Below are 9,363 nucleotides of genomic sequence, written 5' to 3'. Positions count from 1 at the left end.
TGCAGATTTGAAGATGGATCCAATTCATGGAGTATGGTGGGCCCCTCATCCAACATTTGCTTGTAGAAAGGGAAATATGGGACAGAGACTCTTAGGCAGGATGGACTCCGTGTGAAGACGGAAGGTTTTGCTACCACAAGCCAAGAGACTGTCAGGAGCTAGGAGAGAGGCCTGAGCAGAGCCACCCCGGGGGCCTGCAACACCTTGGGAGTTTCCAGCCTCCAGAACCATGAGACAACAAATTGTTATTATTATGCACTTAGGTTCACCATAGTGCAAACTTCCAAAGGAGAGTGGGTGGACCAATCAGAGATGGAATGGGTCCTGTGCTTACGCTGTGATCTCAGGTTTCTCAGACTCTTAACCTGTCTGAATTCATTCTGCCTCATTCTCCTGTTTCCAGTACAACAGAGTAACAAATGTAGGAAGTAAAATCAGGGGTGCCTTCAGCAAAATGCAAAAGGGACACTTAGTAGAGACAAAAGATAAAACTCCCAATAGAGAGGAGAGTAGGTTTAAGATGTATGATCATTCCCAATACTTGGATGAGTAAAGAAGTTTACAAAGTATTTTATACATGACTGGGCAACTTCTTACCAACCTGAGATTCTTCTGGATTTTTCTTCCTTGATCATTCTGTTATTTCTTGGGAACCTCCCACGTTTCTGCCCCAGGATCCTCTTCAACATGGTGTCATTTGGCTTCCCCAGTCTTCCCAAAGAGCAAGGGACAAAGGGAGAAAAGCTGTGGACAAATTAGAGAAACTCCTTCCTGCTGCAGCAGAAGCCATTCCGAGAACATGTCTTTGAGAAGTGGCCACAGCATCCCCTCTCTAGGCATCCCTGGATAGAATACCTAAGTTTGTTAAAGCAATTTTTTTATTTGACTGTGTGGAAAATGGAAGTAACCTAGCAAAACATGAGGGATGAGGCATTCCAGTTTGAATCAGATTTTCTTCTTGACTCAGAACTTGGCAGGAAATATTTGATGGAGAAGTTTTATTTTCTTCTGAATGTGGTTGATTAAAGATATGTCTAGGGCCATTGGCTACTCTCACCTGTGTATTATTTTGCCTGTCACTTGGGAATTAAATATATTATTGGAATATATTTAAAGGCCCCGAGAGACTCAAGCAGTGGGAACTAATGTGCATGTAAAAAATCCAGAAAAATACAGTGATGTATATTTCTTGGCTTTATGATTCATCAGGACAGGCTGAAGTAGTTAATGCTGCCCTAAAAGAGAGCAATTTACTCTCCTCTCATAAGTAGGACTAGGGCCAATAAACTGTTACAAAGTGTAATGTTCAGGACATACATATAACTCCACTCAAGGATAATGTTCTGCATATAACTCATGCGGTTAGTTCTGATCAGTCCCCCTCCTGTGAACATACAGTGCTAATAGGTCTACTGTGGCCTTTAAATTTCCACCCACATTTTGATGCATACATTCACCAGAAAGCACAAATTATTAATCAGAGTAGCCTTTTATGTGCTTCTGTTATTTGTACCCAGAATCATCTGGAGTACAAAACAAGAGGAATAAAATTCAGAGGTCAAATGATGCCCAGTTTGCCATAAGAGATTGTGGATCTTTATTTCTAGATAGCATCAGTTCCTTTGCCATTCTCTCAAACTTTCTAAAACCACAGCCACTTATTTTTCTCCCTTTTATTGTAGAGAATCACAAAAAACTCCNCGGGTGGGGGAGGCAAGATGAAACTTTTCACCATCTACTTACTTCTAAGACTCTGCTCAGGTTTCAACTTTCTGGCTGCCTGTTGCTAGCATATCATGTGAAATTAGCTATCAGGCATTTGAAGGTGAAAAGCTGATTTTACAGCTCATTGAAGTTCTAAAGGATGCACTGCACTTAATTAAGATAGTTCTTTACATAGCATTTAAAAATATTTATAATGCTTTGCAGGCTATCAACAGGTGACGTTAACCAAACAACTGAAAAAAAAATTGCCTCTAGATAATAATGGGCCAGCCAAAATTTTACATATTATTTTCACATATGTACACACATACAAAAAAAAAATTCTTCTTAAAAAGAGTGATAGGGTGGAAAGAAAAAAATTACATAGATAAGAGTAGTATTTTTAAAACACAGCAAGTGTTCAATTAAAGCTGATTTAAAATGCACCATCAAATGGATTTAATCACAGGGAAGAGATTACCAACTAGGAATGGAGGCTGTGCAATCTAGAAGATAGGAAGTGGGTGTGGGGGTTGGATGAGTTTTTAAGACATCTGGACACCTGTCACCAGGCAGCTTCCTGTGCACATGGTTGGGCTTCTGGTTTACCTCCTCAAAGCCTAGAACAACGTTTCCCATACACATCTTAGCTTTGACATTTAAGAATTTTGAGATTATACCAGAAGTAAAAACTTAAACTGGGGAGTTTTTTGTGATTCTCTACAATAAAAGGGAGAAAAATAAGTGGCTGTGGTTTTAGAAAGTTTGAGAGAATGGCAAAGGAACTGATGCTATCTAGAAATAAAGATCCACAATCTCTTAGCTCCTTTGCACCAAATGCATTTCAAAAATGAGAAATGCTAGGCATTTAGAATTATAATTCAAAACACATGCTGTATATTATGTAATGCCTCCATTGGAGTCTGGGCAGTACTCCATAATCAAACATTCACATTTCTGCAGCTAAATATATAAACATTTATACCAAATGGGATAAACAAAAGTGATCGGTGGCCTCATATCTGGTCATGCAATGTTTTGCTGCCAAGAGAATTATGCAATGATTTCCTGCTTTTAGACTTTTTTATTTAAATTTCAGAACTGTGACTGAGGGGTTGTGTCCTGTATTCCTCTTTCCAATGCAGCATCACATGCAAATTTCCTAAGCATCAGTGATTGATGCACTAAGATTAGTGGGGGGAAAAAAAAAGATGATAACACCCACCTCTGAAAATGAAGGAGTGAGGGCTTGAAAGGTGAAATGCTTTGGTCTTACATTCAGCTCTTGGCACAGGGAAGGGCTTATGATCAAATAGTGGGAAAGTACAAAGAAACATCACACCAGCACTATGGTCAAGGTCCAGCTCTCAGAGGGAAGGCAATGACCTCATCACCTGCCTCTGCCTTTCCCATGAATACTTTCCTCCATGGTATTCCAACTGATGGCCTAGGAGTAAATTTCACAGATCCTCTTACACGTGCAGGGAAATTTCTTAAAATTTTTAAAAGATACAAATTATTTATACAATGGTTTAGATATGAGGTGTCCTCCAAAAATTCATGTTTAAGATAATGCAAGGAAGTTTAGAGCTGAAATGATTGGGTTATGAGAGCTTTAACCTAATCAATGAATTAATCCCCTGAAAGGAATTAGTTGGGTGGTGACTATAGGCAGGCAGGTAGGGATGGCTGGAAGAGGTGGGTCTTTGGGGGCATGCTTTTGGCATGTATATTTTGTGAGCTGAGCTTAGTCTCTCTCTCTGCTTCCTGGTACCATGTCCAGAGCAGCTTTCCTCTGTCACACCATGTTGTGCTGCCTCATCTAAGGCCCAGAGCAATGGAGTCAGCATTCTATGGACTGAGACCTCGGAAACCATGAGACCCCCCAATAAATCTTTCTTCCTCTTATTGTTCTTGTCAGGTCTTTTGGTCACAGCAGTGAAAGAGATGACTAAAACCATCTTCTAGAAAGTGATAAAGTTTTTCTCTTTACTTTTTTATAATTTCTAAGTAGAAGTGTACAAAAGGCCAAGATTCCTTTCATTCTTGCACTGAATACCCACTCCCTACTTCAACTATGTGGCTAAAAACTGAGAGGAAGGGAGAGATATAACATATCAAAAATGAGACAGCTGGGCGTGGTGTGCACACCTGTAATCCCAGCAGCATGGGAGGCTGAGGCAGGAGGATCTGGTGTTCAAAGCCAGCCTCAGCAATGAGGAGACACTAAGTAACTCAGTGAGACCCTGTCTCTAAATAAAATGCAAAATAGGGCTGGGGATGTGGCTCGGTGGTGGAGTGCCCCTGAGTTTAATCTAAAAAACAAAAACGAGACAAAACCTGGGTGAACACTCCTTCCCAGAGCATAGGATGCCAAGAGGTGGTGGAAGAGGCGACTTTGCAACAGAGAAATTTAACCAAGTGCTTCCCCAGCCATGTGGCCAAGGCCAACATCAACAGTGAGGGTATATTAGTCAGAGTTCTCTAGAGGAACAGAATTAACAGGAAGTATGATTATAAAAGGGGATTTATTAGATTGGCTTACACATCCTGGGGGCATGCTGGGCAGTCCATAACAGCCGTCTGCAGGCTGGAGAGCTGGAAGAACCAGTAGCTGCACAGTCCAAGAGGCTGAAGCCTCAGAACAAGAGGGATCAACCGCTACCCTGGTCTGAGACTGAAGGCTTCTGGAAACTCCCTGGAGAATCACTGGCAGCGTGGGCCAATCGCAGCAGCAATCAGGAACCAGTTCAAGAAGAGTGAAGCTTGCATCTGCTCCTGCTTCCTTGTTCTTCCAAGCAGTCATCCCACGCTTAGGGAGGGTCTCTACTTCAGTTGGCTGTCCCACATGCCAATCATTCCTAGACACACCCCCACCCATAAGCGTCTTAATCATTGGCATCTCTTAATACAATCAAGTTAACAATTCAAATTAACCATTCCAGAAGGTCATACTCAGAGTATGCACCCTTGGCATGCTGTACCGAGAAGAGCACTTTACTTCTGTGATTTCCCCTGCCCCCCCAAATCAGTCTAATCATGAGAAAGGCCTTTTTTTTTTAATTGAGGGTTAATCCACTAAATGCCTGACAAGTACTCTTCACAAGTGTCAAGGTCATCAGGAAAACAAGGAAAGTCTGAGAAGGAAGTCCAGAGGGGCCTAAGGAGTCTCAGGGATGGGATCCTGGAAGAGAAAAGGGACATTAATTAAAAACTAGGGAAATCCAAAGAAAGTATGAACATAGTTAATAATAATGTGTCAGTGTTGGGTCATTAGTTGTGACAAATGTACCGTACTAATAGAAGGTGTTAACAGCAGGGGAAACTGGAAAGGGGCATACAAGAACTCCTCGTACCATCTTTGCAATCATTTTACAAATCTAAAACTATTCCAAAATTAAAATTTATTTTAAAAATTACTATTCATAATATGCCAAATGTATATAATCAGACAGTAAAATGGAAAAAATTTAAATACATGAAGTATATTTCTAGATGTTTTTTTCTATATAAAATATACAAATGTAAAATAGCTTGACTTACAGAAAATATTATTAAAAAAGACTGTTCTTCATTGTGATTTTTAAAATGTGATTTCTGGTTATGCTCATTTATTGTGATTTTCATCTTTCCTATTAAATCTGGAAAAAGAAGACTGTAGATTTGGGGATTGTATAAGATTTTATCTATCTTTTTGTATCATGTTCACAAATGTCATTCATGTAGTGGAAAACAGAGTTAATGCCTCTGAATCCTCAGGTCTCCAAGGAACTCTCCTGCCCACCAGGTTGCCAGGTATCTGCAACCTCAGGTGCTGAGGACCACTGTTGGTGAGCTTGGCTGTCCTTCACTTAGACAAGGCGTGTGGGAGCCTTCGTTTCTGTCAGACTGTATCATTCAATATTAATGCAAGACACCCCTCCTCAAACCACAATTAATGTAACTTTTAAAGGGATGAAGAATATTTTTAAGTTACAACATCTTTAAGACAAAATTGAACTGTTAGAGGTAATCTCTTTCCATCTCCTTAAACAAGCCCTAGGATGACAGAGCCTTCTCCTTCAATAGAGGACTTTGATTAATCAGACCCCAAGTAGAGTTGTGTAGGGACAAATGATGTCACTTGGTTTCTCTAAAGTCAGATGTCATAACCCCATGCTTTCTAAAGGACTTGCCAAGTACTGTCTCCTCGACTCATTCAAAAAAGCTTAACAAAGTAAGGGAGGAAAGGAGGTGAATCGGATATCATAAAGATGAAGGGAAGATCAGTGGAGTAGAAGAAGAAGATGGAGCAGGTGGAGGAGGGACGGAAAGGGAAGGAAAGGAAGAGTGAATTCGACCAAAAAACACTATGTGTGTGTATCAATATACCACAATGAATTCCACCTTTATGTATAGCCATAGAGCACCAATAAAAAAATAAATAAATAAGAAGTAGTGGAGGGAAAAGCAGTAGGAGAAGGGGAGTGGGAAGAGAGGAGAGAGAAAGAGGGGGCATTAAAGACTAAAATGGAGTAACTTAAATTCCATGCATGCATGATTATACCAAAATGAGCCCAACTATCATGTATAAATATAATGCACTAATAAAAGCATTAAAAAAAATCAAGGGGACTCAGGTTAGGGTGTGGCTCAATGGTAGAGCACATGCTTAGTATGTGTAATGCTCTGGGTGGTTCAACTCCCAGCACAAAACAAAAAAAGAAAGAAAATTAAAAAAAAAAAAAAAAAAAGGACTCACAGAACCCATTGCTTTGGAAGCCCTGTCTCCGTAATGACAAAGGATTAGGCTTATAAAGAAGACCAACTGGGTCTTCGCAGATTAGCAGTTACAAAAACACAGGAGTCTTCCTCCTCCAGCCCTGTGTGGACTTCTCTAAAATGCAGACAGCCCCGCCCCCTCCTCCTCCCAAGCCCTGCCATGAATGCCCTGTAGAACCAGAGCCCCTCCCTTTTCTGGCCAGCAGTGGCACTTGCATCCAGGATGTTCTTTGTGTGAACAGACTGTGCTCCCCTTGTCATGCCAATAAAGTTACTGGGAGGAGGAGTTGTGACAGGTTAGGAATGCTCCGGGAACAATGAGGGGAATTGTGCCCCCTCCCCTCTGATTCTTTGAAAGGTTTGATCCCTCTGTGCCAAATGGAGAACTTCAACTCTCCTATGTCTTCATTTGGCAGGACAAGGGAAACGGTAAGGAGATTACAACTTTAATACAAGACTTTTCTGTCCAGAGTAAAATCAGCCTTCCCCATTACCTTCTGCTCTTTGCTTCACTCCCAGAACCAGTGGCATAATCAACACACCAACACAGGCAAAAGGCTGAAATCCATGGGGTGGCAAAGACTCTGAGAAGCCCATGATCACTGCAACTAGCTCAGAACCTCCTGAGTCCCCACCATCTACCTTCCAGCTTGAAACCTGCCACGCTCTGTGGAACCACATGTAGCCTCAAGGGTCTGCTGTACCATCCCCTCTTCTATAATGGCTTTATCTCAATCCATCCCTTTTTCTCTACTTAAGAAATTCATAACTCTCCAGGGCTTTTCTCTTCTTTCAGTATCAACTTAATCCATCTGATTACGTTGTATTATGATTATTTGTTTTCATTGTTTTTATTTTCTAGCAGACAGGATCTCCTTATCAGATGCACTTTTCTATTCTAACTTATACCTGCCACAGAGCGTGTGCTCAATAAATGTTGATTAAATAGATGAACAAATAAATGAGTATTAGAGGCATCAATAGCAGGTAAAATCCAGGAATGATGCTTGTAATAAATTCTTAGAGAAGAGCAGCCTCTTCACTAGCCTTGAAAATGAGTTATGACTGATCTGAGGCTAAAATCTAACTCTGGTTTACTAGTGATGGAACTCAAAGTGGGCATGTATCCACAGTTTGTCATGAAACGTAAATAACAACTCTGGAAGACCCCCAGGAAGGCTTTTGCTTTCCTAAGAAGCATAAATGTGTGATGTCCCCTTTCTATTCTTTGTCTTAAGCAGTTTTCTATTTCCAATGCCAAGTTTAGTATCTAACACAAAGCAGGTGCTCAGATGGTATTTGATGAGTGAATGTGTGAATTGATAAGTACTGGGGTATGAATTGTAAGCAAGATTCGAACACCGCCATGAATGTGGATGTGACGGTTGGTGCTGCAGAAGACATTTTGCTACCAAGAAGGAAAGACTGAGCATCCTAGATATATATTGTGCTGCTGAACAGTCCTCAGAGCTATTTATCTCTAGACTTCTTGTTATGAGAGAAAAACCACTATTGATTTAAATCACCATTAGCCTTTATTTATTTATTTATTTGTGGATAGTTACCATCAGAAGCATTCTAACAGCTATAGATGTCATATTATTTTCATCATTGCCGTTTTACAGTGTTCACACCACTCTCTCCTATGGGTGCATCTCATAGTATTGAGAGATCTCATAGTTCCATGGAGAGAAAACTTGAGATTTTCTAGATCTATAAATGTCTGCATTAAGACTTCTGGTATAATCTAGTTGTTCATGAGTGTATCGGAGTCATACAAATAAAATGTTTCATTGCAATGTGATATGTGCTCTACTAGGGTTTGGATAAAGTATTCAGCAGCCGAGGCTAAATTCCCTCACTAGGTGTTTGTCACTCCAAGGTGTGGTAATAAAACCACCGAGGAAATAAAATAAATAAAATCTTTATTATTCTATGTCCTTGTGAAGTAGTTTTATACATTTCAAACCAAAACAATTTTAAAAAATGATTATTATCCAAGTTGACTATCTCAGGGCAGATCAAAGTTTCATGTGAACAGCTAATTTCCTGGGGGGAAATAGACTCACAGCTTTTCCTAAGACCTTCCTGTCTCCCCAAAACAACTCTTCCTACTTAATCTCTTCCCAAACAAAGGTACAGATGGGACTCTCCAGCACACAACAGGGACAGTCAACAATCTCATCGATGAGTTATCCATTTGACTTTCATTTTTGTCCGTCATAGTCTCCTGAGACAAATAATATCACACTCAGCTTTCCTGGTAGGTGTCCCATTTTCTCACATCTTTAAATACTTACCTGTGGGTGAATATGCACACCTTTTGGGAGCTTGTGCTTTATAGTAAAGTAGGACACTACACTCTAGCTTTTTGATCAGCATGGGCTCCCCAGAATTACTCTTTTATCCATATTTCTGGAAGACAGGACATTCCACAGGTCTCCAAGGGGCTAAAGTGAGTTTCTATGATTAGAAATAGCACTTTGAGTAGCATGTTTTCTTATTATAGAATTACCTTGAGCAATATAACAAAATATTTGTTTTTCATCAAGAAAGATAAATTATAGCCACGATGCAAGATTTGCCATCTGAAGATAATGGAAAACTGAGGAAATCTGAAGCAAGTATTATATAATAACATTTATAATATTACAGTGTCTGTATTTTATGGTTTTTAAATTTTTTCCATATTTTATTGGTGCATTATGATTATACATATGGTGGGATTCAGTGTTTCATATTCATTCATGTACACAATATAATCTGGTCCATATCATTCCCCAGTAATTTCCCTTTTCTTCCCCATTCCCTCCCCCGGTCCCTTTTTTCTATTATTTTTAACTGGGACCCAAAGACACTAAATGTCTCACCTGATTATCCGTGAGAAGTTGTTGGAAA

This window comes from Marmota marmota, unplaced genomic scaffold, assembly GCF_001458135.2.
Source record: "Marmota marmota marmota unplaced genomic scaffold, marMar, whole genome shotgun sequence".
Classification (NCBI taxonomy): Eukaryota; Metazoa; Chordata; class Mammalia; order Rodentia; family Sciuridae; genus Marmota; species Marmota marmota.
This window is presented reverse-complemented; position numbering follows the sequence as displayed.